Source organism: Dermacentor silvarum, chromosome 11 (assembly GCF_013339745.2).
Source record: "Dermacentor silvarum isolate Dsil-2018 chromosome 11, BIME_Dsil_1.4, whole genome shotgun sequence".
Classification (NCBI taxonomy): domain Eukaryota; kingdom Metazoa; phylum Arthropoda; class Arachnida; order Ixodida; family Ixodidae; genus Dermacentor; species Dermacentor silvarum.
Window position 1 is genome coordinate 2,988,172 of NC_051164.1, and position 9,616 is coordinate 2,997,787.

The 9,616-nt window shown below is 47.1% G+C and overlaps 1 long non-coding RNA gene across 1 annotated transcript in view; it reads right to left on the reverse strand.

Moving 5' to 3' along the window:
• The window catches only part of LOC125941425 (uncharacterized), a 13,703-nt gene extending 4,327 nt beyond the window's left edge, over positions 1 to 9,376 (reverse strand). The window contains exon 1 of the long non-coding RNA XR_007464265.1: positions 9,034 to 9,376. This is a non-coding gene — a long non-coding RNA (uncharacterized LOC125941425). The remainder of the gene's footprint in view (positions 1 to 9,033) is intronic.
• Positions 9,377 to 9,616: the final 240 nt, after the last annotated feature.

Sequence of the window (9,616 nt, forward strand, 5' to 3'; positions counted from 1 at the left end):
CGAGGTTTGTGTTTTTTGAATCATAGGAAGGGTGACTTGAAAAAAAATATTACTTGCATGAATGATGGTAAATTGTGGTTTCAGAGTGATGATACCTCAGCGAAAAAAGTGCTGAGTCACGGTCCGAGTTTGCTGAATAAAGGATGACTTGCAAAAATGACTGCAATATAGGTTCAGAGTGACGATGACTCGGCAAAAAGAAGTGCCGAGTCACAGTTTCAGTTTGGTGAAATAAGGACTTCAGTTAGCGGCGCAAGGGCCTTCAAGTCGTCTTAGTTGTAGCAGAAGGGACCCCTAGTAATTTTGGGCAACTTGACTGCTTCTAAGGCCACATGCTATTAAAATGAAATAAAATCTGGGTTTTACATGCCAAAACCACAATCGGATTATGGGGCACGAAGTAGAGCATTTTTACATTTCACCCCCATCGAAATGCGGCTGGGATTATCCTTGCAGTTAAAAGGATGTTTCACATTTGCCAACATGGCTGTAAGCAGTCCTGGTTAACACTCCCAGGGCTAATCTTGTAAACATATGCAAATATACAAGAAAGTTGACAGGACGGTTGCTAAGGTAGCTTAATGGTAAAGCACATGCACGCACAATGTGGAAGATGTGGGTCCGACTCCAAGCTGTGGCACTTCAATTTTACTTATTATTTATACATTATAATTAAACACAATTACTTTCTCCTATGCTCTCTGGCTTCATTGTCCATTTTCTTTTCATGCGGTTGTAACTAATAAAGAATTGAGCTCGATGGATCCCCTTATTGTTCTCGCTTCTTTTGACTAGCATGGAAGGGGCACAGTACCCTACTGCTCACAATATCAGAAATGTTACACATTGTTTTGGGGCACAAACACAAACATACAAAGGAAGGACACATACAAAGTGTCAACTACCAACTGACTTGCTGATTCAAAGGATGGAACATAGGGAGCAAATTTTGTGCACATGCAAGACACTGATATTGTGACAGTGCTAGTTTGTCTCGTAATGCTACAAATTGGCCTTAAACAAGTGCGCCTCTGTGAAATATAAGGTAATTAAAGTATTACTAACACGTGTAGTATCTTTCTGATAAAATATGCCTCCGTGAGCTCACGCACTGCCCAAGATCATAACACACAAGAAGCACGGTTCACATTAGCAGGCCTTGCAAAGTGTGCTAAGACCTGCACCATCAAATTAATTTGATTTGTTTGAGGGCTCCCCTAATATGGCCTTTCAAACACTAGTCCCTCTGACACACATAGGACTTGCCACAGCTGAAAGGTATCACGTAGGTAACCTCCACAGCACAACACACAATGTGCTTGGCATGGTTCTTCGTGCATCCTTGTCTCTCAGTACTTGTGGTACAAAGACACAATGAGGCTAATCTGTTGGGTGTGGGAGAAATGACTGGAGCGCCATATCTAGCAGCCAAGTTCTTCAATTTGTGGCTAATTCTGTGCACACATGGCACAAACTCAGGTCTAGTGATGTATGTTCCTTTCACGTCTGAATGGCGAGTCCTAGTCAAGCTGCTCTTCAACTTTCAAAGAACGGATTTGGTCACAGCATGCATGAAAAATTGAGTGAAGCTGACTTTTAAATGCCTAATCATTTGATGAAATCACATCATTACCCCCAACAAGGAAAATGGCCAATAAACCATTGTATGCTATTTTAGGGCATCAAGGCAGCTGAAGTTGGGGCCCTCGAGCAGTTGCCTGCTCATGTTTTACATGACACCTGCAGTTAAAAGAATCTTCTACGTCTACTGCCATGGCTGTGAGTGGTACTGGCTAACTCCCAGGGCTGCTATTCTACACACAAATACTTAAAGCGAGGGCCACAGTAGCTGAATTGGTAAAGCACCCCATGCCTAAAGATGTGGATTCAGCTCCCACCTACAGGAAGTTGTGTTTTCGTCCACTTTCATTTCCCTTTTTCGTATTATTTATAAATTCCAAATAATCACAATTAATTTACCCTATGCTTTCTCCGAGTTAATTGTCTGTTTTAATCATCTGGTCAAAAGAATGATGGCTCAGCTTGATACAGGCTACTTCAGCTTGGAAGATAAGAACGGCTGAGGAGGCCGAAGGAAGTGACCTGCTGGACAATTGTGCATACTGTTCAGGATCAGTAAAAAAAAAAATAGAAAGTTTTCAGCTAAATGCATAGCACAGACACTTGATTTGTTGTAAAGGTACCTAGGGTAAATACCACTAGTGCACTAAACATGAACGTTATAGCTAAGTGTGCCCCAATTGCTGAAAATAATTGCAAGTATACATTCCTGACATGTCGCAGCAGAAGCGCAACTATGGGACAGATGGCAAATAGGCACCCTGTCGGACAGCGCAGTTCACGGCTTTGAAAACAGTCGGGGCACAGCATGGTATTGGCGTGTTCAATAAAGAATGAATCTTTTTGAAAGATGGGCGCTGACGCTTATGCTTCCCATTCTGCGTTGTGGTTCTTGTTAAGTCGTCGGTCCTCAAATCGACGGCGAGCATGTTTTCGGTGGCCCGCATGTTCGCATTCCTAATGACATCGCTGGTCATTTGTGTTGTAGTCATTCGCGACATCCATGCGACGCTATAACTGGCACGCGTTTAAATGGCTAGTTTAGAGCGCCACTCTTGAACACCATGTTATGCACCTGAAAGGCAAGTCTGTTGTCTCGTGAGAGAATAAAAAAGTTTAGTCTTTGTTTGGAACTCATTGCTCTTCACCCGCACTAGCAATCAACAGTGGTGACCCAACATGAAAACGCACAGCGACACAGACGCGCCTACCGTGTCTGCAGTCGAATTGAAGCTGCCCCCTTTTGGCCACTGACTCCGAGCTCTGGTTTATTCAAGTCGAGGCGCAATTCGCCACCCGGCGCATCACAGCCGACCTCATGCGCTACCATCACATCGTGAGTAGCTTGCCACCAGCTACAGCCAGCGAGGTCCGCGATTTGCTTCTCGCCCCACCTGCAGAGAACACCTACCAAACTTTGAAGGCGACACTCATTCGACGCCTCACACTATCCGAACCCGAACATTTACGGCAGCTCCTGAACGACATGATCCTTGGCGACCGCACACCATCTCAACTACTGCGCCACATGCAGCGTCTTGTGGGAAGCGTTATAGATCTTAACAGCACGTCGCTGTGCAAGATATTTCTTCAGAGTCTCCCCGGCAACGTGCGCGTGGTGCTTGCTACGGTGGCTGAAAAGGATCTCGGCAAGATGGCCACCATCGCTGACACCATCATGGCAGCGGCAAACCCCTCCGCCTCCGTCGCTAACGTGCAAGTGGCGAGTGCTTCCGCCCCCTCTTCCAACAAATTCCTCGAGCTTCGCGAAGAGATCGTGCGCCTCACCGAAACAGTGGCAGCTTTGCAGGCACGCACCTCGTGCCCTTTGGAGCAGCGCAGTGTACTGCCACAGCAGCTGCGATTCCGTTGGTGCTGGTACCAGAGGAAACATAGCGATGCTGCACGCTGCCCTGTCAGATGCCCTGTCACGAAGTCATGTCAACACCTTTAGCCTTTCCAAGGGAACTGATTTGACTTGGCTGGTGGCAGCTCAGCAAGCAGATCAAGAACTCGGTCAGTTGCTGACAACAACAACCGCGCTGAAGTTGAAATGGCTACATGTGTCCAGCTCGAAAGGCCGAGTGTGCTGTGACTTAACAAGGGACAACCCTTGTCCTTTTGTTCCTTCTGGCCTTCGTCGTACCGTCTTCCAGTCGCTGCACAAGCTGGCGCATCCGGGTGTTCGGGCGACACAAAAGCTAGTGACGGCAAGGTACGTCTGGTCATATATAAATCTAGATGTCTGGCAGTGGACACGAGAGTGCATCGCCTGCCAGCGCTCCAATGTCCAGTGCCACACCATGACGCCATTGGCGAGGTTCCCAGTGCCAGATGAACGATTTGAGCATGTACACTGGGACATTGTCGGAACGCTACCACTTTTATTACTCACTTGCGTGGACAGATTTACACGCTGGGTTGAAGCTGTGCCTATCGCAGACATCACCGCTGACACAACTGCCCATGCTTTTTTTGTACCACTGGGTGGCTCACTTCGGCGCGCCGTCCACAGTTACGACTGACCGTGGCAGGCAGTTCGAGTCGGCTCTTTTCGCCAGCATAACACAGCTGATCGGCACCTCTCGCATCTGAACTACTGCCTACCATCCTCAGAGGAACGGTATGGTAGAGCACTTCCACCACCAGTTGAAAGCGGCTCTCATGGTGACGGAAGGGCACAGTTGGACCGAAGCACTACCGCTCGTCCTTCTTAGTATCCGCACAACGCTGAAAGCCAACATTGGCTTTCATTGGTGCCGAGCTGGTGTATGGAACAGCACTGCGATTGCCTGGCGAATTTTTTACATGCTGTGGAGATGAAAGCCCTGTAGCTACTGGCGACTACGCCAGCCGGCTGCGCAACAACATGGGCAAGCTTCGCGCCACACCACCGCGTCAGCCAGCGCCGCGACCCGTCCACATGCACCCAGAGCTGTGATCCTGCTCCCATGTGTTTGTGCGGCATGACGCAGTGCAGCGACCTCTTCAACCACCGTACTACGGCCCTTTCAAAGTCCTCCATCGTACAAACAAGCAATTTACTGTGGACATTCGTGGTCGACATGAGGTAGTCTCTACTGACCGTGTGAAACCGGCTCATATGAAGAACTCTGAAGGTCCCGCGGCTGTCGCGACTCTTGTCAGAGCAACGAAAGAACCAACTGCAACTTCCTCCCGAACAACAGTGCAGCACAAACGCAGTGGGATGCGAGCCACTGTTCCCGTTGTACTGGACCTGTAACGTTCGGCAGCTCACTGGGGAGGAAGTGATGTAGTGAACTCCATCTGCCGCGCCGCTATAATTGGCGCGCGTTTAAATGGCTAGTTTATAGCACCACTCTTGAACACCATGTTGTGCACCTGAAAGGCAAGTCTGTTGGTGCACGCGCCTCCCAGTGTCTCGTGAGAGAATAAAGAAGTTTAGTCTTTGTTTGGAACTCGTCGCTCACGGTCTCATTGCTCTTCGCCCGCGCTAGCAACCAACAGTGTCATTCTTCTGCCTGTCCATATAGAGGCTTGGTTAAGATGTCCTCTTCGTCATGCTAGGGCGAAAAAATTGTGTAATAAATTGAGATTAACATGAAATACATGTCTTCTTTAGATAGTTGCTCCGTCCGATCTGATGCCTCGCTCGATTTCCCTTGCGATGCTTCATAAGCTTCATTGCCTCTCTGCTTCCACACTGGTGGCCAGGGCAGGCTCCTGTTATTTCAGCATCCGGTGAAGGTATACGCCTCGGCGGTGTCTGGATAATTAGACTCATTCACTCTGATTTGGAACTCGAGACGAGTTAATTCCATTTGTATTTTTCAATTACGTTTGGATAGCGCGATTCCTGTCATGAACTTGCGATAGTGCTGCAATGCATAATACTAATGCGCCAGAAGTCCACCGTGAGGCGGCCCTATCACAAAAATCTGGATTTATGTCTACCCTAACGCGCCCCTAAATCTTAGTTCTCCATTTCGCTTTTTTCAAACTGTGGCCGCAATAGCAGATCCAGCTTCATCATCACTGTGTGCATTAGCTCGAGAAGCGGCTAATCACTTTGAGCATGCTAATGTTAGCGAAAATTGAAGGCTCGCTAAAGCGTCAAAGCAGTGCCACGAATGAGCCAGCTACTCGAACACCAAGCTGAGTCATGCTAGCAGACTATTGAATTGCTATGTCAAAGCATAAATTCATGTGCGGTGTGGCAACATCCTAAAAAAAAAATCACTTTTTGAGTGTTTCCATTGCTTCGAATGTGGCATTGTTCAGCAAAAAAAAAAAGAAAAAAAAGAGACCTCTTCTTTCATGCTGAGAACGTGTGCAGCGGCATACAACATTTGTCATACGTGAAAGCGAATAATTTTGCTATTGGCTTTTCGCTCCATTTCTGTTCCTATAAGCAAGAGCATGCATGCAGGTTCAATGCTAGCACAATGCTGGCAGAACAGTTCGTCCATGCCAGTGTTGACTCAACTTGCTGCGCGAGGCACTGATAGTTCTTGCTCCGACACGCTGCCCCTGGCAGTGTCAGGAACGTATATGCTATTATGAAGGCAAATTATTTTTGTGGGCTACTCTTAATGAATTGACACACGCTTATTTTTGTACAATCTCAAAACTAAGAAAAGTGAAGACATTTGTTCCCTCGGCCTAAGAAAATCCAAATTTCTGCAGGTAAAGTGACCAAAAAGGGATCACCTTGAACTATCTGTAGTAAGTGGGTGCTACAGTAACAGCTGTCAATTTATCACTGATGAACAAAATGAGGCAGATCAGATGGACAGCCTTTTAAAAGCAGGTTTACCCTATAGATCATGCATGCCATGGCCGGATCCATTCTTTGAAAGCTGCAGAGCAGCTTGACAAGGACTTGCCAATCAGATGTAACAGGTACAGACGCCACAAGACCTGAGCTTGCCATATTGCCACCAGCAGTAGTGGGTACAGTGCTAAAAAGCAGGCATGGACAAGAAGTGCGCGTGCTTCTCCGCCCGCTCGATAGCCAGCTCCCAGCACCGTGTTTTTCAGGAGCTGCTACCCTCAATAAACGTCACGTCGCCCATTCTCTCACAAGGCACGTGACAATATGTACACAAATTTAGCCACAGATTTCAGGTCGTGCCTGCCAGGTACGATGTCCCAGTTGTTTTTTTATGCCCGTCAAATTAGCCCAAATGCGTTCTCGTACCACGAGACAAGGGTGTATGAAAAATCATGCCAACCATTTCGTGCACTGTGCTGTGGTCTATGAGATACCTCTCAGCTGTGGCAAGTTCTATGTGGGCTAAACGGGCCAATGCTTAAATGACTATCTGAGGGAGCATTCATTCAAACAATTTATTTGAAATAAACTGGGTGGTGCCACGTTCGTTGCAAGGCCTGCTCACGTGAGCCGTGCTTTCGCACATTATGATCCTGGGCACAAGCAGCACCAAACCAGCACATGAGCTCATGAAGGCATACGTTATCAGAAAGATCCTGCACATGTTAGTAACACTTCAATTACCTTATATTCCCCAGAGATGCACTTGTTTAAGGCCGCTTTGTAGCATTACGAGACAAACTAGCACTGTCAAAACATTCATGTCTTGTGTGTGCACAAAATTTGCACCGTATGTTCCATCCTTTGAATCATTAAATCAGTTTGTAGTTCGCACTTTCATGTGCATGTGTTCTTCCTGTGTAAATATATTTTTGCACACAAGAACATTGTTTAGCAGACTTCACCAACTTGCCCAAGAGGAAGTCCTATCGAGTCTCAAAATTTTTCTTCACGGGCTTTTCTTTTCCGAGAGAAATTCTGTCACTGCACGGCACTCTGAACAAAGTCACGAGTGGTTGACAACTTTACTGATAAATATGGGAGAAAAGAAAGCAAAAATTGTCACATTGTCACTCAGATAGATGTCCTAATGCGATGCCTAAAACGTTTTTGTTAGGCAAGAGGATCAGTGTAAGGCTCAAGACTTATCAGCATTCCATTGTACAGATCAAGGGAATAACCAAACAAGCCCTGTGAAGTGCAGCAAAGTGCAGGAAGATTCATACAATGGAAACTTGCCATTTGCTTGAGAGTGACATGGGCCTGCAAACCTACACCGGTCATATTTGCATGCATATTACATCTACAACATAGTGCAGGTTCCTGCAATAAACCTATGTCGTGTTTGCATACAAGATGCGAGGTATATTTCTACAAGCATAGTACCTCGCATAGCACGAAAAGAAGTAATGCTAGATAGCAGCTTAGCAAGCTAGCTGGAATAAATCTAAGAAACTTCCTTGGTTTTCAAGGCAGCTAAACTTTACAGCAAAATTGGGCCCGAGTAGAACTATCAGCGGCTGGGCCACGTTCCCCAACATTTGTCTTTATCGCTTATATTCGGGTTACTCAACATGTGCTTTTTGAACTGTGGCGAGACTTGCTCAAGCAAGTCGTGATTCGCTAGCAACCAAAATCCGAGATAAACAGGGAAACAGAACATGCAAGGCAAGCAACAGTAGAGGTAAACGCTCATCGAGTGCCATAAAGAAGTATGCAACAGCTCACTTACTCGCTCATTATCTGCAACGTACAAGTCTCACGAAGGAGGAAACGAAATTGTTTCCCGATCGATGCCAACCTAAGCGGCAACGGCAGCAACAAGCGTTTAAAACGAGTTTAAACCTTTACACCATCAGACAAAAAAGTGCTGCCTAGCTGGAAGCACACATGCGCCTAATTCACAACAGCAAATTCAACAAACAAGAGCAACAGTACTGAAAAACGGAATGCACAAGACCACGCGATACCAACCATAAACGCACTGCAAGGCGTAAAGAAACGAACGGCTCCAGGGTTGCGCCCTTGTGTCGCTCGTGAACGCAAGCTCGGACACGATCCAGCTCTTCCAACGCAACTAGACAGAAGAATATTCTAGCACAGATTACACTAAGAAACCATCAAATTGAAGCAGCTCCAGCAGCATGCACTGCATCGCGCGCAAAATTATAAACCGGAACACGCCATACTTGTTTAAACAACGTCACGATCACGTGGCCACAACTCTGACGTCACTTCCGTGCGTGGCAGCAGCGCTCTCCACTTGGACTTCGCTGGTGCTACGCGCGGGTCAGCAGCTATTGCCTAAAGGGAAACTGAGACATCCACCCAAATGTAGCAATTTGCTACAATGGAAACCCAACCGGGTTCCTCGAAAGAATGCCTCGCAGTTGAAGAAAAATTCGTCCTGGTCCGGGACTCGAACCCGGGACCACCGCCTTTCCGGGGCAGCCGCTCTACCATCTGAGCTAAGCAGGCGGCTGGCAGATGGCATGGCGAAGTCGAATTTGTCGACAACTCCAAGCAAAGGCAAGTGTTTGATGTTATAGTTCAGCGGAAATCCGCTAAGTGGAGATAAGTAATGAAAGGGCAACTGTGACATCCACCCAATTGTAGCAATTTGCTACAATGGAAACTCAACCGGGTTCCTCGAAAGAAAGCCTCGCAGTTGAAGAAAAATTCGTCCTGGTCCGGGACTCGAACCCGGGACCACGGCCTTTCCGGGGCAGCCGCTCTACCATCTCAGCTAAGCAGGCGGCTAGCAGATGGCAGGGCGAAGTCGAATTTGTCGACAACTCGAAGCAAAGGCAAGTGTTTGATGTTATAGTTCAGCGGAAATCCGCTAGGTGGAGATAAGTAATGAAAGGGAAACTGAGACATCCACCCAAATGTAGCAATTTGCTACAATGGAAACCCAACCGGGTTCCTCGAAAGAAAGCCTCGCAGTTGAAGAAAAATTCGTCCTGGTCCGGGACTCGAACCCGGGACAGCCGCTCTACCATCTGAGCTAACCAGGTGGCTAGGAGATGGCAGGGCGAAGTCGAATTTGTCGACAACTCGAAGCAAAGGCAAGTGTTTGATGTTATAGTTCAGCGAAAATCCGCTAAGTGGCGATAAGTAATTAAAGGGAAACTGAGACATCCACCCAAATGTAGCAATTTGCTACAATGGAAACCCAACCGGGTTCCTCGAAAGAAAGCCTCGCAGTTGAAGAAAAAT